The sequence below is a fragment of the Trematomus bernacchii genome, unplaced genomic scaffold (assembly GCF_902827165.1).
Source record: "Trematomus bernacchii unplaced genomic scaffold, fTreBer1.1, whole genome shotgun sequence".
Classification (NCBI taxonomy): Eukaryota; Metazoa; Chordata; class Actinopteri; order Perciformes; family Nototheniidae; genus Trematomus; species Trematomus bernacchii.
The window spans coordinates 13,280,535-13,303,622 of record NW_022987714.1 but is presented as its reverse complement, the minus strand read 5'-3'; the positions used below and the strand labels follow the sequence as shown (position 1 = coordinate 13,303,622).

The 23,088-nt window shown below is 41.5% G+C and overlaps 1 protein-coding gene across 1 annotated transcript in view; it reads right to left on the bottom strand.

The window, feature by feature from the left end:
- The window catches only part of ccnd2a (cyclin D2, a), a 164,405-nt gene that overhangs the window by 76,720 nt on the left and 64,597 nt on the right, over positions 1 to 23,088 (bottom strand). The window lies entirely within an intron of this gene.

Sequence of the window (23,088 nt, the reverse complement as noted above, 5' to 3'; positions counted from 1 at the left end):
TGAGAGGCAACGGTTTGAGGTGCTGTTGCCTTATACAGTATTATTGTTAGTGAGACATAACCAGTGGTGTAAGTTACCAAGTACATTTCAGTAATTCTTTGACATATTTGTACTTTACGTGAGTATTTCCATTTAATTCTACATTATACTTCTACTCCACTATATTTCAAAGGGAAATATAATACATTCCACTACACTTATTTGACCCTAGTTACTTATGAAAACAAATTATATGCTGATATGGTATGATGCAATACTGTACTAGTATCTACATTTGGTCCACATTGACCACATTGACCACACAAGTAAAATGCTCTTACATGTAAAAAACTAAATCATTTAATAACCATAATAATTAAATACTGTGAAAAGATCTGCATAATTAGTACTTTTACTTTTGATACTTGAAGTACATTTAGCTGTTATTTCTTCTGTACTTTATATTATAATGAAATGGGCCACTGTGCACAGAGTATTTTTTGCTTTAAGTATATTTTGATGCTTCTACTTTTGGACTTTCACTTAAGTAACATATTAAAATCAGGACTTTTAGTTGAAATAAAGCTTTTCAGGTCCATAGTATTTTACTTTTACTTAAAGGATGTTAGTACTTCTTCCAACACAGGATACACCTGATGAACTGTAAGCTGAGTGCATGTGTAAGCCTAGTGTATGTGCTGCCTTCCCCTGTAGCCCTGAGCAGCAGCAGCTAGTGTTTTCCTCTGTGCCTTCCAGCAGCTGCACTAAGCCGGCCTTACTAGCGCCCTCTATGAGTGTTTGTGCAGAACAGAAAGCAGCAGAGCATGCAGGCAGCCGGACAGGACAAGTGCAGCTCGGCCAGCGGCGGCACTCAGCAGAGACAGAGGTGCAGCCCCCAGGAAACAGCTGCTCTGCTGTCACTCACACTCACACCACAGGCGCGGGATGGAGTGAGTTACGTCTCTGGAATTATTCTTTATATGGCTTAAGAATGTGTGTTACATTATTTAATAATAATGAGGGTTTTTTGAGCTATTGTGTTCAAAATGTGATCTCAGTGCTTAATTCATGCCTGTATTTGATATGAATGTAGTCTTATGTCATAATCAGCTCACCCCGCCCACACTTTTTAATTATTTTGAATTTGTTTGTCTGTTTGTATGCCAGCTATGAAGGGGAATACCACACGGAAAAAAACAGCTAATGTTAGATGAGGTTTAGATAAAGAGATTGAGGTGTTAAAGTGTGAAAATTACCAAATTCAAAACAGGAAAAAAGCAGAGAGAAAACTTAGATTATACCATACATAGAAGCTTGAGAACTTTGACAATCATAATCAATTGTATCATGGGAAAAATACTACTTCACACTTAGTACTAGGGCATGGAATGTGAACTGTATCTTTGGTTTCTTTATTTCTTTATTTCTTTGACTTTTAATTACTGTAAATACTAACATGTCCGCATTACTGTCAGGTTACTACTCACTTTTAATTTGAGAGAAAAACCCCTATTCTCCCTAACTTGAATGGTTTAAATAAGAAGCAACATCTTCTTTCCACATTTTAATTTAAAAAACAATCTACAAGGTAATATAGCTATACTCCTACAAATGAAAACATGTGGGGCTATGGCTAGGTAGGTGGGGAAATTTACTAAATGATTTATTCTGTCAGAAATTACTCAAAATGAAACCTGATTTTCACTCATTTTAAATTGTTTATGCATGATGAGCAGGGACATGCGTGAAGGGAATTTATGAGATGATCGTTTTTTGAGAAACCAAGACTGCAAAGTTGACAATTCAATCATTTAAAAAACTTGGTGTGGGTGTGACTGCTGGTAGCTGTTTCTATGACGTGTTGAAATCACATATGTAAAGATCAACAAGCAAAACATGTTTAAATGACACAGGACATTGCTCATATAAAACTTAACATCAACATGTATTTTAAATGAAACATTCTTCATAATTAGGTCCTCCAAAGCACGAGACAGGAGCTTATCAATTAGGAGCAGAGTTGATACCAGCACAAGGTGGCCTAATCTTATCAGCTGGGGTGGAGGGAGGGATGGTGTTATTTCCGTTGGCACTCTTTCACATCAGTGTTTGCTGTGGCGTGTTTACTCCACATCCACCATGGCAGGGTGAATCAAGGGCTGTACATATTAAACGTGACCGCTTCAAAGTGGGAAACCAGAGAGTAAATGTTCCATTCATGTATCAGCCCTGAATGGATATACTAAACATTGGTAGGCAAACGTTACTGGTATTTCAAACACACTGGTTGAGATATACAGTAAGTCATCATTAGTCTCCTTTATGACTTTCGCAAAAGGTTAACTATTTGTTTGTATTTCCGTTAGCATCATTATGGAGGGACAACCGGCCCAATTTAAATGAAACTTGGTGGAAGGGTGAACCAGAAGAAGAAGAAGAAGAAGAATAGGGAGGGATGAAACCCTCTTTAATGGTCACACATGCAGAGCACACAGCACACACAGTGAAATTTGGCCTCTGCTTTTAACCCATCCTAGTACAAGGAGTCTAGTACTAGGAGCAGTGGGCAGCTATTGTACAGCGCCCGGGGAGCAATGGGAGTGGGGGGGGAAGGGGGGTGTCCGGTGCCTTGCTCAAGGGCACCACGGCAGGGCAGGAGGTGAACTGGGACCTCTCCAAGTAGAAGTCCACACTCCATATTTAGGTCTGGTCGGGGACTTGAACCAGCGACCCTACGGCTCCCAGTCCAAGCCCCTACTGACTGAGCCACTGCCGGACATGGGCTAAGAAGGAACCCAACACCTTTTCGAGCGAATGGCATTTACACACAAACACACAAATGATGTTTCACTTTTGTGTTTTACAGTTGGCTAATGTATGGTAGTGTTTTATGTTTTGTTTTATGTTCTATGTTCATGTTTCAGTCGATTAGGTTCTAAAAACGAATATGTTTCATTGTAAGTGTGAGGATATATTTGGGAAATGATTTCCTGAATGAGGAAATTCATGAGAACCTCACTTCAACAACTCATAAAGAGCTGTCAAAGTGTTCCCAATGTGGATTAGGAACCGAAGGGTTTCTGGTTCAAGTCCCAGAACGTATGGAGTGAGGACAGGTACTTTGAGAGGTGCCAGTTCATCTCTTGCGCACTGCCAATCTCACTGCTGTATAATAGCTCCCCATTGCTCCTTGTACTAGGATGGGTTAAATGCAGAGTCTGACGGTTGAACATGCTAATGAACCAGCCAAAGTCAAAAGAACGTACCCCGACCCAAGACATTGGACCATCCAATGAGCAAATGAATGCACCATTTGCCTTGGTGGAGGTCTGCCCACTCCGAGTGTAGTTTTTGATGGTTCCTTGGACGTGATTAACTCATTAATGTTTCAAGAATCAGTAAAACCTCCCATTCTCATGCAAGCAAACCCATAAAGGGTCTGTGTGAAATTTTTGAAAAGCATGAACAACAAGTCATCAGTTAACGTGTGTTTTATGGGTAACACGCCTGTTCCTGGTGTTTCTTTACCCGAGAGCTCTCGGGAATGTGGGGTCCTGGAAGGGCCGCAGTTAATATCACGGGGCAGGTGGGGAGCAGGGTGAAGCACAGCGGGGTTTCATATCGTATGTCTTTAATGTCTTTCTGTCGGACATTCCTGCTTCCCAAAGCCCGGTGTTCCCATCCATCTCCATGCACATACCGTCTGCCACCTACCTACCTACAGCATGCACAATACCACATCTCTTTCCTTTTTTTACGTATAAACGCCTACACACTCATGCAAGCATAGACAAAAACACTCAGTCATCCCCTCAATTTTCTCAGTTGGGACGGGCATTGAGATCAACCATGTAAAATAATACTAATGGCCAAAGTGCAGCGCCTCAACAGTATCACTGGACAGGCCGGATATTGAAGTTCATGCTAGGCAGACTGGGATGTTCCCTGTTACACACTCCTCTCACAAATATGAATGTGTAACATTTCCTACTCAAAATCTACGATTTTCACTGTATATCCCATGTCTGAGTTCACAGTAAATTGATATGAAGTACACTTAAACAGTCCAACTAAACTCCTGTTTCATAAAAAAGCCAGCCCCCTACCTCCTTTCTTTCTTTTTCTAAGCGTCTGTTAACCCCAGTATGGCCTCACGCAGGGCCCACACCTCACTTTGGGGCTTCCTGGCTACTGATTGCAGCGTCTAACTCACAAAAGGCTAAAAACAAGCTGCTGGTGTCTGTACCAGGTACCATCTGGGTCTGGTTACCCAGCAGTGGAGGCAGTAGAGGAGGAGGAGGGGGCACAGGGTGATGGCTGGCCAGAATGGGCCATGAGAACCTGCTAAACAACATGGAAGTATGCATATCTTAATACAATGTCAAACACTCACATGTTACACTGGAAGCTCTTAATGTCCTAATATTGTTGTTGCTATAAACTCAACTTAAAGGGGCCCTATTATGCTTTTTGGGGTTCCCTTTCCTGTCGTGTGTTATATAGGTTTTTGTTTATGTAAATAGTCTGCAAAGTCTGAAATCCTAAAGTTCACGCCAGAGGGAGTCTCCCGCCTTAAAGGTCACCTATCGTGCAATTTTTGGCAATAGCATAGGTCTCAGATATATACAAATATATAAAAAACATGTCTGAAGTCTTTTGCTCAAAATACCAAACAGATCACCCATTCTAGCCATGCCTCATATCCCTCTATTATCCCTCTACCACATCAAGGATTATTTCTGAAACAGTATGGAGCTCAAAGGCTTTCTCTCTTGCCGGTTTACCACAAGGTGAGTACCTTTTTATATCCTGCTTCTTACACATGCTCTCCAGTACAGGTTAGCTCTGAGTGTTAGCGATGCTTGCTAACAAAGACCATATTACGTCCAAAACAGTTGGGCATTGTTTCTGATAGCGACGTTTCTGATAGGGCCGTGGGTGTAAAGCCAGCCAACATTTCCGATATTACGTCATATCGGCAGCAAATCTGGATCAGCTCCGTTGAACCCCCGTTTTTAGAGATTTGCGCACGGAGGAAAAGAGAGAGGGTTTTGTTTTCCGACACTTTGTGACATATTTATGTATAAAAGACATCACAAAGTGCATTTTGCATGATAGGTCCCCTTTAAACGCCTCGATTGGACTCCTTTGTAACTGTAGGCTAACATGGGAAAACCTTTTCAAAGTCTTTGCCACATAATGTAGTTTTCATAGTCATATATCTCTGCACACAGCTCTATTGGTATTAATTTGGAACTCAACATTTGCAAGTCTTTCCTCTGTAACTCTGTTACAATCACTTCCAATAAACCCAATGTTTAAACAATACTACAAACAGCAGCTGTCCTGCACACTGTCCACTGCCCCCCCATGTGTCCCCTGCTTCACCTTTATCTCTCCTTTATGCTGCTGGGTGACATTACTGTATGAAGGATGTCCTGGACAGAACCGATAACACGTTCCTCATCACTGAGGTCATTTCCTCTACCCACAATGCAACTGGGCCAGCTGGTGAACTAGTTTGTGGGTTAGCAGTGGGTCAACCTGCGAACCCTCACAGCTTAAAAATATAAACAGTAAGTTGTGTAAACATATCATACCTCTGTTTTAGAGAGTGGCTAATTTTTAATATGAATACATTAAATTATTTCAACTGATGCTCATGAAGTCACAGTCAATGAGTCAACATCACAAACCCTAGTGATGTACATTATGATTTTATATGTGACATGATGGCCTCGGAAACGACATTGGATAACACGAGAACCAAAGATTCCTGTAAGATTCTGTTTTGAGATTTATATTGTCAGTTAAACGTACAACATAGATAATTCTGTAAAACTGTTGAGGTAATGTCAAAGATGTGACCAATAAAGTAGTGAGTGGCTTTTGCATATTGTGATGGCAGCACAGAGGTTAAATGTTGGAAGGGTGTTGACAGTAAGGTAACAAGAGATGAATTGAAGAAATGGGAAGCCTTTTTTTTAATTTGTTTGGCAAGAAATGTGGCACAACGCAACTACATTCACTGCACACCAGTGAATAACCCTCTACTGTTTTCTGCAGCAGATGCGCAAGGGAATCTAAATCATCATGGATTTGAAAGATTTACATACGTACAGTATATGATACAGTGCATGTATTATGTTGAACAGCATTCTATGCTATATGGAAAATGTTGTTCACATCCGCGAATGTGAAATGCTCACGTTTCTTTGCTATTGTGCAAGCCAGTAGTTCGCTCAGTTTGTTATGATGACTTTTGAGCAAATTATTTAATGTAAATATTGCATTAAAGAACAGTTCTCCTGTTATTTTTAGGAACTTTTTAACACTCTTTATTTAATTGGTAGTTTAGTCTACTTTCTCCCTGATGCTCATTGCATTAATTGTGTGGTTGCTTAACTGCATTTTAATGCAGGTGAGGCTGTTTAGCAGAGAGGGGGTTCTGTGAATATAGCAGCGTGTGTTCAGATCTCACTGTCTGAGATAAAGGGTATACCTTAAAATGACAAAAAAAAGAAAATCAAAACTTTCCAAAAAAACTATTCTTCACAGAAACTCAGAGGTACAGAACAACGGTTTATTACAAAAATATACTTACCAGCCTTACAATCTTGAAATCATCGCAACCCCATATTAAGCCAAGCTAGCCTCAGGTTGGGAATCACTATGGAACTGTTCACTAAATAAATAAGAGTAAAATGATCCTGATTCTATTAAATTGAACCTCCACTAAAAATGTGTTGCTTCAATGTTTCAACTCATGTGCAGTTTACGAGATAATTAAGTGGCATCACAACTAAAGTTGAACCCAATCATGGTACTATATGCAATCTACACAAATGTAATGTGGAGTCTCCAACCTTAATACACTGAGGGTGGAGTCTTCGGTGAGGTTGCAAAACATTTTGGGCAAATCGGTTACATTTAAGAAATGAAACAATTAGCACATAACCATATCATCTGGATTTTTCTTTTTAAATCTACATCAATGTTGCCGATTTTAGCTGGAAATTATTTTAATTGATAACAAATTAATTCATTTGCACAGTACAGTAGTGGAGGTTGATCAGGTGAAGACTGTAGAGCTAAATGAACCGACTTCACAGACTGTAGTACTGAGCAGAGGGACAGGGGAGGGTGTGTCTTTGAACAAGTGGCCAAGCATGGCCAGATCACTTCTCAGTGAAAGTTTGGAGAGGAACTGCTGCAGTTGGCTCTGAAAGGAGAAGCCCAGTCAGGGTGGCCGAGGATGATTCCTCCTTTGTTCCATCTCTGTCACCTAATCAATTTTATTTGGCAAGTCCTAAATAAAGTCATAGAGTGGTACTAATGTTTTAATATAACGCCATGTGTCTGTGGCACAGTTATGGCCCCAGACCTCCTGATCCCCCCCTTCTGTATCTTGATTCATTAGCAGGCTAAGGGGGCGGCATTTGAATTGCGGTCGGGCACGAATGACGGGAGAGAAGATGAGCAAAGAAACAACAGAGATAGAGGGAGGGAGACAAGTAGAACAGAGCAGTGAGTTAAGAAAAAAAGAAAGAAGGACATAAAGAGACAAAGACAGCAAACGAAAGACACGGTGGTCTCTCTATTTTACACACCATGCAGAAGAAAAGAGTCATCATCAAAAGCTTTAGACTCCACGGATACTTGAGTCTGAGAAAAAGAAAAGGGTTAAAGAGTAGAGTGTAGAAGCAGTGGAAGGAGGAAAGGAAGGAGATGACGAAGGAGAAAAAGGGGTGAAAAAGTCGCCGTCTGAACGGGACTGCTGGGCTCAGCAAGTTAGTGATTACTGATTAGCCAGCTTGGTCCTGTAGGGAGGCCTGTCTGTCCTTGGCTTGGGAAAACAACATAAAAGGGAGCCGGCTGTTTTGTGACGGGACTTGAAAGCTTGGTAGCTATCGGGAGACATTACCCTTATCAATGGCCGGTCACTAGAGCCGGGCTATATGAAGCAACAAGGGCACTGCTTTTCCAGAAAGGAGATAACCAACGCATACCTCGGCCCACATTTGCATGCACCAGGGAAACCGACAGGCAGAGACACAATATGACAGAAAGAGACCGGCATGAAGAAAACCGCATTAATCTAGTGAGGTTTTGCCAACTGAGGTATCAATGCCAACCAGCCAGTCAGACATTCAGCCAGTCATTGGGCCCAACACAGTGCCCAGATGGGTCTGACAACCTGGCAGACAAGTAGAGGGTTAGGCCAGCCGGGTGTTTCTTAAAACACATCACAATGTCTTCTCTTCCACTGTCCTTTATTATCTTTCTACATGTGGATCAAAGAGAGGGGTTAACAAGTGCAATGGTACCTTTCAATCATTGAAAAGAACACCTTGACACTTAGTGTGTGTGTGTTTTGTGATTGAGTTTTCCATTGGGTCGAGTCCACTAGTCTAATCTATTGAATTTGGGTCAGTGGAAAAAGCGGCTTTGAAAGAGACATAAGGACTATCGTGAATTATGACAATATGAGAAAACATGAAAAGACTTGGAATGATCCCTGTTTTCCCTGCATCATCACTGTACATAACACATTGGACCAGCCAAGGCAAACTTGCACTTCAAGAGACAACACACCCAGCCCTCCCAGTATGTTTGTCCTGATTGATTTTTGTGGGGTAAGGTCATCCGGAACAGCTGCTGATAGACCCGCAATTCATCTGGAGTTCAAAGAGTGCTTGGGTCGGCCAGTGTCGTTCTTGTTTGTACTTTACCGAATGACAACGTCATCAGGCGCCCTGCCTTGTCAACAGCGTGGGTGGCAGGGCAGCTAGTCCGTCTGTCAGTCAGTCAGTCAGTCAGTCACTTTTCGATCTGCTATCATAGCCCTTTAATCAATGCGGCAAGAGCCACACAATGACAGTTCAATCCCAACATGTGGAGCTCTTCGTCTGGAATTAATTAGGTTTATCATCAGGGGTTTCCAACTATTGGTTTCCCTTTAATTAATTTTATTCTGTTGGCAAATGAAAAAATTACACTACATAAATAAAACCCTAACCCCAATAAACTATAAATGTTGTTATTTATTCAGTGAAGCAGTGATTAAAATCAAAGAGACGATGAATTAAGTTTCCTACCCAAATGCTATCCGTATCCTGAGTGTGCTTATATGTTATATTTGTGATATCTGCAATGCACATATTCAAAGCAACACGCTCCGCACTCCGGTGCGACTTTTCCACAATCAACCCTCTCTGTCACTCTTTTCCTTGTTTTCTCTCTCGCTTTTTTCCCAGTTCTAACATCCAGCCTGCTTCAGATCTTGTTTTCCTCTCTCTCAGCTGATTTGCTGGCACACCTTTCAGAGTGCAAAGTCCCCGAATGAGAAAACAGATGAAAAGACACGCGTGCACGCACATCGGTGCACAAGTGAACACATGTAATCATATGTAAACACAAAAGCATGCACACTGGGGCGCAGGCACATCTTACAAACCAATACATAGATGAGAGGCGAAACCTGCTGCATACACACACAAGCACACACTTCCAAAGTCCTCCAGCGTCATGCCTTCCCACACTACACTTGATAAACCCTTGTGTGAGCCTGACAAAGCAGGAGAGGGCACTCAGCAGCCTTTGAACACTGAAGCAGGTTGCATAAGACGACTCAGCGTACCAGTGGACTGTATTCACACACTGAGAACTGTACCCAGTACTGGATGACTCAGACAAGACCCTTTGACCCCGTAATTAATATATTAATATATATAATCAAGCATTAAGATCATAATTATGTTCGTTCATATAAATACAGTAGTATCATGGGATTACTGATATTCCACAGCTTGATTGTTAATAATGTGTTTCATCAGATGCTATAATTGCCTCACTTTAAAAGTATCCAGATCTCAAATTTGACATGAAACCAACCCATGGAATAAAACATAATTGGGATTTGATTTCTTAAATTATTCACATGTCATTGCACCATAACATATAAAGAAGACATGCATGTGCTGGATCATGGGGCACAAAAATAGATTAAGGTTGCACAAGTATTACGTCAACATGAACGGCATGGGTCACACTAACATTGCATGGTCAGGTCCCCTTAACTACGTGAAGTAAATAAAAAGAGAGCCGTGATCTATGTCGAAGGTGAAAATACATTTTCTGATCAGCTTGGCTAAGCTGTTAGTCAGCAGTTTACGTTTCCTCTCAAAGTTCAAAACACTTCTCGGAAAACTCTGGAAACAACATAGTTTCAGACATGTGACGGACCATGATGGCAATGGATGTTGGGATATGCTGCAGCCCCCCTGTGACCATCACAAGGATTACCCTGGGAGGGAAAAAGGATACAAAAAAAAATCTTGTCTTTGGGATAACAACAAAGAATGTCAGCTTTTATTTCAGGGAATTATCGGTCATATAGAGTGACAGTTAAGGATCCACGAAAATGACATCGCCAAGTCTGAATGGTAAAAGCATTTGGATATGTTGGGATTATTTATTTAGAGAAAGGGGTCTTTCTTAAGTCTAAATGTTCCAGCAATAGCCTGACATACACAAAGACCTTTTTGAACGTCAAAGCATGGAATCATGTCACAGCACAACATACAATTATGAACCTGAAAATGAGCATAATATGTCCTCTTTAAAATGTGATTTTAAGCCACTTTGAATAATACACTGGACCTTAATCCAGTAGTGACAACATGTGCAAAGTACACACAACCATCAGGATCACCTATTCTCATCAATCCCATCTTCATCACAACAAATAAATCGGCAATTTAAAAGGAGCACACCTATTTTACACAAGTATTTAAAGGTCCCATGTCATGCTTTTCTGGTTATTACCCGTCCCCTTGAGTGTTATGTAGCTTTTTATGCATGTAAACGGTCTGCAGAGTCACAAACCCTCAAAGTACACCCTGTAGCGAGTACAACTCTAATACAGAAAAGACCTGTCTATGCTGCCCCAAAACGCCTCGTTGGAGATTTCTCTTTTTCCATTGTTTACTTCTTGGGTATAGTGACGTATTTCGGGTATAGTGATGTAACGTAACGGCTCCGCAGATTGGTCCGCGGAGCCGTTACGTTTGGACCAATCCGCGGACTTCCTCACACACACACACACTCGGCAGGACGTTGCGAGGCTCGCTGCTGCGAGGAGCGGGACACTGTGAGCTGGCTCACTGGTGTGGGGTCGGCGAGACACCGCGGCACTCAGCCTGGGCACACACACAAACTCCCAGCCAGGCTGCGGGTGTGTGTTTCGCTGTGTCTCGCTGTCTCGCAGACGGCCACTGGGCTCACAGGGAGGGGGGGGGCAGGAGCTCCAACAAGCCGTTTAGGACAGAGAGTGAATACACATACTATACAGAGATGCTGTATGAGAAATCAATGTGAGTTTGGAAAATTGCACAATATAAATGTATTTTAGTAGACCTCAACAATGGAATTATGATCAGTAGAAATGGCCATGACATGGGACCTTTAAGTCTACTCATGAGGAGTCATACTCAGCCAGTGAAATGTTATAAAATGTCTACTGTTTGCCAAATAAATAAAAATAAATAACCCCAGTGAAGCCAAATCATTCATTGCTGGCAAAATTGCAATAAACAAACAAAAATGTGGTAGACCACAATCATGTGTAATTATTTTGGCTAAATTTGATTCAAATTGTCCATGTAAATCTATGCAGGCGATAGAGAAATGTAACCTGTTCATATTATTTGTTTGATTTTGATGCAAAGTCATGCTTTACTGGAAGCATTTTGGCTGTCATATATGTTATGCAGGACTAACTTCCTCGTGTCTACATCCATAAGGAATGAATGGAGAAGTTGTTGAAGTTCAAAGCAGCAGTTTCCATCCCTGAAGAGGAAACCAGAGCGCTCTGTTTGTCATTGATGTCATCGCCAGCAAACCACACTTCAAACTGGTAATAAGGCAGGAGGGGTATTCACTCCAAAACACAGAGGGCCTTATTTGTTCAAGCTGCACACCCTGCATGCGCCTCTATGCTTCTACCGACGCTGTGCGCTAATGGTTCCCACATCAGACTCTCTCAGTGGCCTCACACATGACTGCCATGCGTCGCCATCTCCATCTACCTCAGCTCACCTCCAACGGGCTCGTCCAATTAGTACGTAGCATCGAGATTGCAAAGCAGGCTTCTGAAGGGGCCTGCCAGTGGGGGATGTGAACAGCCGAGGAAACGGAGCTGTATTTAGTGAAAAGCACATTTGGGATGCACTGATAATAATCTGACTTTAATTTAAACGGGTAAAACGGGGAGGTGAGTGTATGCATGTGTGCTCGTATGTGTGTATAAAGCTCTGGGTTTGTGAGAACCCTACTGCACTGGGTAATTGAGAGTGTATTTCAAACAGCCCAGACCAGATCTTGACTCAATCACGTCTGGCCCCATGGATGGGGTAGACCAGGGTCTACATCATTGTTTGACAACGTGTATGCTGCAGATTGATTTTATGATTCCAGTGGAAGGGAGCAAACGGATATGAATGGGAGGTTCACAAATTATGCATCACTAGGAAGGAAGTAGAGGAAAGCGTAGCATTTGGACCATGTGCTGCACTCTGAATAGAGATCTTTTTACTTTCAAGGATGGCATACTAAAGAAAACTGAATTCATAACGCTGAAATCGGCTGCCTTCATCACCAATAGAAAAAAACAATAACTAATCATACTTGGCATAGTGAAACCGCTAATAACTTTTTTATTATTATTTTTGTGTTAATCTGAAACAGCCGCTCAGTTTCTTTGTCTTGCTCTGCTTTGACGTTTGCTCTCCTATGGGGCACTTGATTACCTTCTTGGCTTTTCTGGATTTACTTAACAACACAAAGACCATGCCAGTTTGGTTTGTGTTTTGTTGGCTGGGTTTTACAGGACAGCCTACTAAACATAGGGAGGCATAGCTGATGATCAATACTTGATGCTTAGGGAAGGTACGGCAATACTGCTGCAAGCTGATATTCTGGGAGGATCCATGTTTACATCAAGCAATCATTTTATTTTTTTCTCTTTTTACGCTTTATTATTAAAACACATATTTAGGATAAGCAAACCTTAATTTTCTGTTCTTACATGCCATTGGAACTATTTGTGTTCTAACACGTTTTACCCTAAATACATACATGTAGGACCTGTTTCATAGTGATAAACAGAAACATATTCAATTTGTATGAATCGTGATTCTACTTCTTTAACAGATTGGCATGATGTGTTATGTGCTTATGGACCATTGCTTTTTTATTAGCACCAATGGCCCCGCTAGTAGATATGCACTTTTAAACAATGGAGAAAAATGTAATAATTGATTGGAAACATTTTTTGGAAAGACCCTGACAGTATGCTATATGAATCGCTTATAGTTGGGTCAGAAATTATTCTTTCACATACTGAAGTGTTAATTTAAAGGAAACCTATCATGCTATATTTAAATGATATATTGTAGGGCCATACCTATATAAGGTATATTTATACGTTTCTGTTTTCAAAATACCAAACAGATCATGCATTTTAGCCATGCCTCATTTCGCTCTATGTGCTGTTTGCTGTCTACGGGTCTGATTCTGCTGACCACGCCCCCCTGCAGGAGAGGGGAGACGTGCTCTGATCAGCTGCTGGGCTGTCAGAAGAGGGGGAGAAAAAGAGATCTCCGTCCTCCGTGTTTTATTATATAGAGTCGTTATTCATTTGTTTTAAAGCTCAATAAATAACAAAGAAGACCTTTGACCGGCACTTTTCTAATTTTGTCCGGAAGATTTAAACTTTAACGGACATCTTGACCAGCGAAACAAACTGAAACTGAAACTCAGCCGCACGGTCCCCTCGTTCCTTGGAAGAGGCGGAGAGGTGGGTGTTTGTCATCTGCTGGTGGACTAACCGGAGAGAATTACAGTGCTTGCCTCGACGGGGAGGGATTGCATTGCAGCGGGAGCAACCGCTTGCCTCGGGGAGGGAGAAAGAAAGCCACAGCGGAGAATAAACAGAAGGGTAACCATGGTAATCAAGTCTTCTTCGCTGCTTTTGTGGCAGACTACAGCGCCACTTACAGGCCTGGCATATGTACTACAGCGTCTCCAGCGCTTTCGAACGGCAATGGCCGTGGCTGTCTCCTCCTGATTGGTGAAGTTGGCCCAATAGCCATAGCGCCACCGTCCTGACGTCAGGACAGTGTTCAAATCTGGATCAGTTTTTATCAGATCCGTTGCAGCCCCTTTTTTAGAGATTTGGGTATGGAGGAAAATAGAGAGGGTTGTGTTTTCTGACACTTGGTGAGTTCCCTGGAACACCGGGGACACATATTCATGTATAAAAGACGTACAAAAGTGCATTTTGCATGATAGGTCCCCTTTAAAAAAAGCTGTCATAACACATTAACTCCAAGGACAGCGACGCTAGTGAATAACCCACAGTATATGTATATACAGCCATTAACACTTGATATAACTAACTCATATACCTGAGGATGCTTTAAAGGTCCCATGACATGGCCATTTCTACTGATCATAATTCCATTGTTGAGGTCTACTAGAATAGATTTACATTGTTCAATGTTCCAAAATCACATTGGTTTCTCATACAGCATCTCTGTATAGTATGTGTATTCACTCTCTGTCCTAAACGGCTTGTTGGAGCTCCTGTCCCCCCCTCCCTATGAGCCCAGTGTGCTCTGATTGGTCAGCTCGCCCAGGACAGTGTGAGCTGGATTACTGGTGTCGTTTCCTGGATGCTGCGTGGGGTCTGCGAGACAGCGAGACACAGCGAAACTCAGCCTGAACTCAGCCTGAGTTTCGCTGTCTCAGGCTGAGTTCAGGCTGAGAAATCCGCAGAGTTGCGGCTGAGAAAAGATAAGGCTGAGTGAGTGTGTGTGTGTGTGAGGAAGTCTGCAGATTGGTCCGCATAGCCGTTACGTCACTTAGACCAGGGGTCTGCAACCTTTTTGACCAAAAGAGCCATTTTGCCCCCTTTTCCACCAATTTTTTTTGTCTGGAGCCGCAAAACATATTTGATAGCTTGATAGCTTATAAAGTTGTATATATTGTTACATCATAGACAAAAACTACAGTTTTTTTGCATTTATTATTTATTAGAAAACTGTTTACCTCTAATAAGAAACAAAGAACTCTTATAAGGAGAATTAAAACAAATAAACAGGCCTACTTTAAAATAAATCAACACAGCACTCGGGGAGTCCTCTGCACATTTGAAGAAAATTAATATAATTAAAATTGACCCACTTTGAAATAAATAAAACATATAGCTGCTCCCTAAAAAGAGTTAACTGATTGAATTGTGACTGAAGATCGTCAGCTGTCTTCCTCTTCCGTGTTTTTCCTCGATATGTAAAGGCTGCAGCACCTTTGAGAACTTCTCTCCACATATCAAACATCCCGGTAAGCCAGCATCGTTTGCTGTGAAAGCAGATACCTCTAACCACGCAGAATTAAACCCTCTGTGTTCCTCCGATTTTATTTTATTTTATTTATCCATAGTTCGCTCATCGAGCTGGGGGTCAGGTTATTCACCTGCCAGAAAAGGCGCTGGTGCGGTACCGTAGCAGGATGTGACGCATATTTTAGTTGACCTAATTAAAACCGTTTTTTAAATTGTTTTATGTGTCACAGTATCACCTCAAAATACAAGATACGAAACATTTTCAACCGCGCAACAACATATAAATAGTCCTACAAATATTTTTATTTTATTTCCTTCTCATTTTTGTCTAAGCTCAAGGGAGCCAGAGCAGAGGGCTTAAAGAGCCGCATGCGGCTCGAGAGCCGCGGGTTGCCAACCCCTGACTTAGACCCAATTACGTCACTTGGTACCCGGAAGAAAAAAATTGAAAAATAAAAATCTCCAACGAGGCGTTCTGGGGCAGCATACACAGGTCTTTTCTGTGTTAGAGTTTTACTCCCTAGAGCAGGGGTACTCAAACTTTTTTATTAAAGGTCCACTTGTGAACTTTATACAAGGTCACTGGTCCGGATCAATGCCAGTAAAGTCACCCCCCCCTGAAACGAAACGGAAATTAAGAAGCAGTTTCTTATGGCGCGCTATGCATGGGGCCCCCTTGAGGGGGTTTCCCGACATGTCGTTGCAGTAAATGAAAGGGTGTTCCATGTTGTCGTTGCTGTGGACCTTCTTAATCTACCTTCTTTGGGGGCCCCCTTCTGGTCCAAGCACTTCGCCTGCCTTGCCTGTCGGCAAACGGCGCCGCTTTATACACTCACACATTCAATACATACATACAGTATGGTCGCTTGGCTGTTTGTCTGTAGTCAATGCCTTGAACCTCGGCAAAAAAAGGCATTAGAAGCATTAGAAAGTCAAGGTAAACTTGCGGTTAACTTGCGGTCTGCAATGAGTGTCACGCTCGTGCACACAAGTAAATATATATGCACGTTCATTCTCACTACGCGTCAGACACAAGACGCGCGTACACAATGATGTACATTAATTTATCAGAATCAGATTTTTTTTTTTTATAATTTTTTTTTTTAATATAATGGGACACAGGGTTCGGTCCGGATTGATTTGCAGTTCGGTCCGGATCCGGACCTTGGTCCGGAGTTTGAGAAGCCCTGCCCTAGAGGGTGTACTTTGAGGGTTTGTGACTTTGCAGACCGTTTACATGAAAAGCTTCATAACATACAAGGGGACGGGTAATAACTAGAAAAGCATGACATGGGACCTTTCAGTTTAGAACATACGTTTTCCTCCATTTGTCGAGACAGACAACGGTTTACATTACACATTTAGTCCTTTTGCACTGTTCAGATTGTTTTTTTAAAGTGAAATGGAAGATAGCAAGCTAAGCTAACAAGCTTACTCTTAGAAAGTACTAACAATGGCCCTGATTTTCACGAGACGTTACCTTGCGTCTATGATGTTCGCCACCAACTGACTCATAACCAACTGACTCATCAACAACTCCTTCCCATTAAAGGCTTTTGCATCAATTTTTGTAGGTAAGGTGCCCAGTCTTGTCATTACAAGTGTATTTGAGGGAGGGTCAGGCAGTTAATAGGAGACTTGTTAAAGAGGCCCTATTATTCTTTTTGGGGTTTTTCCTATTCCTGTACTGTTTTATATAGGTGCATGTAAATGGTCTGCAAAGACTAAAATCCCGAAGTTCACGCCAGAGGGAGTTTCTCTCCCACACACTGCCTGAAACGCCTCCTTTGACTAATAACTACTACATAATGTCATCACTATGTAACACTTATGCTTCTATTGGCCAGCTTACCAATCAGACTGGGCTCTGGTTTCCGACAGAGGGTGAAAAGAGGTGCTGCAGTACAGGCAGTATGAGAAAAATAAAGAACCTTTTGAACGTTGAAGTACATAAACATGTCACAGTAGAGGCACAAAATACAATGATGAACCTGAAAATGAGCAGAATATGTCCTCTTTAACAGAAGATATTAATCAAAGGTCACAGTATTTGTGACATTGTGTCAATTTTGAGGGCAAGTCACTAATCACCACAGCTAATATGAGATTTACAAAAGTCCAGAGGAAGGTTGTAATGAAACAAATATGTATATTTATTTTACCTAAATGTAAACTGCAGAAATAACTTTTTTCCAGCAAAACTTTCTTTTTTGTTTCGTTGAGTTTTAAAGAGGTGGTTTTGTTGCAGTGTCCTCAGAATAAACATCTATATCCACACCATCCTCACCTGTCCTCACACAGATTGCATTCACAAACCCAATGAAAACCACAACGCCATTTTCTTTAATCCGGCCCTCTTCCTTCCTTTTTTATGCTTTCCTGTATCAAGGGGTTTAGCGGGCATGAGCTGTCACATTTTCATAAATCATACAAGAAGAAAAAGTAAATTTCTTCTTTTAGGCAAACTATGACACAATGACTAGTTTCGTCTTTGCTAGTTTGCCTGTATGCTTGTTTAAAGTTTAAGAAAATCATGAAAAGATCCAAATAAAAGAGAAAAATAACTGCAGATGATCTTTTGTTAGTCTATCATTGTTTGGATTCAGAATTTCTAACATTGTGTGACATTTCTCTCATGACTTACAGTACTTGAATGACAGTACAATATAATCGTAAGCAGTTCTTGTGCATTACAGACTATCTATTATTATTATAGGATTTAAAAGATGGTTCAGTCTCTGTGAAATTACAATTTGCACGCTCTCAGTAAATTCTTGTTGCATCTGTTTTTGTTTTTGTTTTGTTTTTTCTGATGCCATTGCCACAGCAGAGCACTGTTGGGTTTTTAAAGGAAGTGAAGCGCTAAACAGCTCACAGTCAAACTCCAGTGACTTTCTGGAATGTCTGATGTAAGCAGTAAATTAATAGCGTGCAACAATGAACATATATGCATTAAAAATGTATCAGTTGTTGATGTATTTGAGCAATGTCTTTTCCTTACAACAAGACATAATTTCAAACAATTCGTTCAACTGACAGCAGTATTAGCGTGTTGCATTTTGATGTTACCAGATTTAGTGGAATTATAATAGCACAACACATTTATGCACTCACCACCTATCCAGTATGATGTCAAACACATGATCAAAACCAACACACAACATGGTTTGAGTTTCACATCTTTAGGGATCATCCCACACTAGCTGGGAAACTAAATGTGTGTGTGTGGGTGGGTGTTTCCTACTTCCAGTTAAACTGCTCTACTACCTGTAGGCCTAGGAGTTTTTGTTCTCTTCCGTCTTTGATCTCTGTTACATTGTTGCCGTATGATTGACCTCAGTCAGAACTGATAAAACATTCCCCACCCACAATTATTACTTTTGCAATTCACATGAAGAGCAAGTTATTCACAACGGGATGATCTCAAGAGTCATAAAGGCTCCATTAAATCCAGGCATTGTATCAGATTTCGGCTGCCGGCTTTGCCCTGGAATGCAACACAGATGCAAGTACTCAACGGGATAATGTATACAATATGAAACCAAAAGAAACAAACTTATTATAAAAACCTGGTTACCGGTTTAACAGGAAGTTCATAAATAAAAAAAAACATGAGCGCAGTAACAAAGATAAGATGTGAATGAATGTATGAATAAAACGACCAAAGGTTTTCATAATGTCAAGCAACATATGTCAATAGTTTTCCTCCATGACGTCAGATTATTATACGATAAAAATACCATAACATCCTGAATGAGCTGTGTGCTTTTTGCCTTCGTGAAGATGTGGGTAACTGTACAGAAGGTGGTGCAGATCAAACACAGTGGCCCGGGGCAGCTTGGATCCAATTACACTTTGTTACAGAGGCCTGCATCTATTTTCTGACATTTACCATACAGTAAAGTCAGACGTAGCCCTTGTGAAGGAGGCCCCTCAATCGGAGTCTACAGCGAACGGGGAAAAGAAAAGGGGCGACTTTAGCCGTAGGAAAGTGCCCGAGAGCATCTGACTTCAATTGAAGAGCTCAGCTTGTGTGTTCCACTTAGCCACTAGTATTCTGAGGAGATCCACAGTGCCGTTACCAGAGCCCCCCCCCCCTCCCCCTCAAACACACATGATGTCATTGAGGTTCTATCATTACAGGCTGCAGATGCTGCCGTGTTGGGCTTGGTTAGTTCCCACGCTTGTTTTTGCAGACCTTTACTTTGGACGCAATGACGGACAGAGGCTTCCTGCTGACACGAGGAATGAGAAAATAGAAGGAAAAAGATGTTCAGAGAGAAAAAGGGGATCTAGAGACAAGACTTCCTGATTTCTTTTTTAAATTCCTCTCATGTTACAGTCCATTACGCAGCATCTGTCTGAGAGTCTAGTTAGTTCTCCAAGGAGTTTCAATGGCAGACTGAAAGCAATGAGATAGTTCCTGAAGCCCCTGCTGAACAAGTTTGGTGACGGCACACATTTACTTTTACTTACAAATGTTGCTGCTGTTTGTAGTGAATGTTGTTGCTGTTTGTAGTGAACATCATATGTCTTTTGTACATTCTGACATAAAATTCAGATCTAAAACAGCTATCATCATCGGTTATGAGCACAATACATAAACTAGAATGACGTTTGGAGAGCACAAACATTCGCCAAGCCAATGATGCATTCACATGAACAGCGGATGGTTCATTTTTACCAGAGTCAAGAAGTCATGCAAATTTCAAAAAACGTTGATGTAATCATGAATTTTAAATAGTAATCCACAAACAACAGGGATGCTACCAAGAAGGTGTGTTGAAGTTTATTGCTTTTAAACAACACCTTGATAGCTGTTGTTCTGACTTTTCTCTTTTTTCCACAATTCTGCCAACACCGAAATACAGCACAAAGGCTTCATCTTGCTATTTTACATATGCTATGAAAGTAAAACACATTTTGTGAATCTTCCTCATGATACTCATAGGTTCCAAATTGTATTGGGCTCTTCCTTGGTCCATGCTACAACATACTAGTCAAAATCAGGCCAGTAATTTTTCCATTATCCTGCCAATAACAGATTGAGCAGAAAACATAACTCCCTTGGTGTAGGTAAATAACAGGATACCAGCTTTACAGTATAAGTGTTAACTTCCAGATAAGCTTAACTGTACTGCAATGCCTTAATGATTTCAGCAAGTAGCTTTCTTGAAACATCTGAGCACTTGGAACGAAATTCTTCACTTAAGATAAGGAGTACAGGTAATCTGGCCCAAATAGGCCATCTGCTGTTCCCACAGCCAACAAGAGGCTAATAACCTGCTCAATCCAATCAGATTGTACCAGACACAGGCGAGATAAAGGCAAAGTAATAAAATGAAACAATCTGGAGCTTTGACACATACGAGCAAGAAAGCTGGCTATTTCGCTGCTGGGCTGGGGGCAGGAATGTGCTCTTTGAACCAGCTTTATTTAACAGCGGAGCAGCATGCGCACAGCACGCCCTGAGTCTCCGAGCTGGCCCAGGGACCATTTGGTCCTGGCGTGGGCACGTCAGACACGGGGCCACCGGGTCAGGAAGCTGGCATCCTCACCCCTGGCACAACTTGCTCCCCTCGGGGGCGTAGGCGCTGACACCAGGCTCATGGGGAGCACCAGACAGACAGGGGCCTACCAAACAGCTTGTGACCATAACCAACAGTGGCCGAGAACAATGAATGCAATTATTTACAAGAACACAGTCCAAGTGTCTTTTAGTCTCTCCCTATTACGCCTGTTTACTCCCACTCTTCTTTTGCGGGGCAGCATGGAGGGGCTGTGACCCTGTCGGTACAGTCGTCAGCAGGACTGTTCACAGTGCCCAGGGCTAGTCTGCTATTCATGCTCTATCGCCAGCAGGCCTGATCCGGGTCCAGCTGCAGCCTCTTTCCTACCAACTGCACATTTTGATGAGAGGTCAAGGGAGACACATCAACTTCAGCTGTCAAACGTTGTTCAAGTGTGTAATACTGCATGCAAATAAATACAGTTTTCTTTAGGTACAGTGTTGAGGTAATATGGAAAAGATCTGCCAATGGTTCAAACAAAAATACAGTGTGAATCACTACTTTCATGCACCATTAGGAAGGAATTTCTCTTTCTACTGGTTTTTACTGCTGAGAACCTGGTACACACCAACACGTTTCTGTCAGCACATGGCTGCAAGTGGTAGGGAGGAGCTGAGACAAGAGTGGACAGAGAAGTCTGCCCAAGTACAAATGCTATAAATATAGCCTTATAAAATGGGATCATAAAATACAATTTAATATAATTATTTTTTAAACCAGTACAACCAATGGACACGCCATTGATTGAGACTTATTTGCTATCATTAATGTGTTTTTTTCTATGACTCCCGTCAAAGTTTTAAGCTAGCAATGCAATTGACAGTGAAAAGCTGCAGCTCTCTGATGAACTGTATGTTTTTCCAACATCATAACATACATATATTAAGACTTTGTCCTTCATTTATTTTCTTACTGAGACATTCTCACTGAACATATTTAATTGGTAGCATGATAAAGTCATGTTGGAGAGATGCCAATCTAGCACTGTCGAGTCTCAACTACTGATTTATCCAAGACTTTGTGCTGTATATCTGTGTATGGAACTTTTTTTGACTAATGTTGTTTTAGAAAATTAGTCAGCTCATGATTTCAGAGATTGTTATGTAAATCTAGATTGGAACACACCTCAATTGATGACAGGGAAATGTATTAGATTTGTCTTCAGGCTTACCTCAAAGATTGGTCATTGACAGTCTGGAATCTATACATGTCGAATCTTCTTTTTATCAACTTCAGTAACTTTTAAAAGTTTGTCTGCATATTTTTTCATGGATAATAATGGGAAGAATAAAAAATAAATGTAGGCTTGTGTGGTCTAAGATATAAAACAGGACTAGTGACTTAGAGGGTGATGGATTTGTATAAATCTATCTAAGTTTTGTGGTATCTGAATTGCTCCTTCAATATTATACTCACCCAAGAAAATGCATCTTAAAATGTGCCAAATGTATTATATAACATAGTACATTGTCTGTCAGATCACTATTACTATTGTGACTGAGACCCCATTCGAACAAGATGGCCTCCCCATCCACTCCACACTGAACCAACTCCAGCTGAGCAAACAGCACACACTCCATGAGGAAGCTATGGGAGAATAATAGCGCCCAATACTGTACAGTAAGTGTACATTCACTGTACATGTAAACACAAAAGAACACATGTGCTGTCTTTCATACACTCACGCTTGCACACATACAGTAGATACAGTGAGTTCCATTTTTATTTTCCCCTGTGGCTCTTGGCTGTGGCCCTTTAGGAGTCTCCAGATGAAGAGAGCGTGGAGTGTGGCAGAGGGTCCTTCCATAAACAATAAACAACAGTTATCTTGTGTGCGGCCGTCTGTGTCAAGAGGCAAACGAAGCCAAGCCCAGCATCTGAGAGGCGTCTGCTCCTCTTTCCGCCTTTGGTCTTGTCTCTTTCAATGGCTTATAAAAGTGTGGATGTGTGTGTACGCCCATGAGTGTGTCTGTGTTCACAACGCAGCACAGGGCTCCTCTGTATTGTATTCTGAAGCTGGCTGGAAGTAAAAAGGCAGAATTAAGAGTGGCGGGGGCAAGAGGAAGAGGGCTGCCAGCACACTGCAGAACTGCAGGGAGCTCCCCCAGATCCCAGCTGCCCAGGACTGGCTGAGAG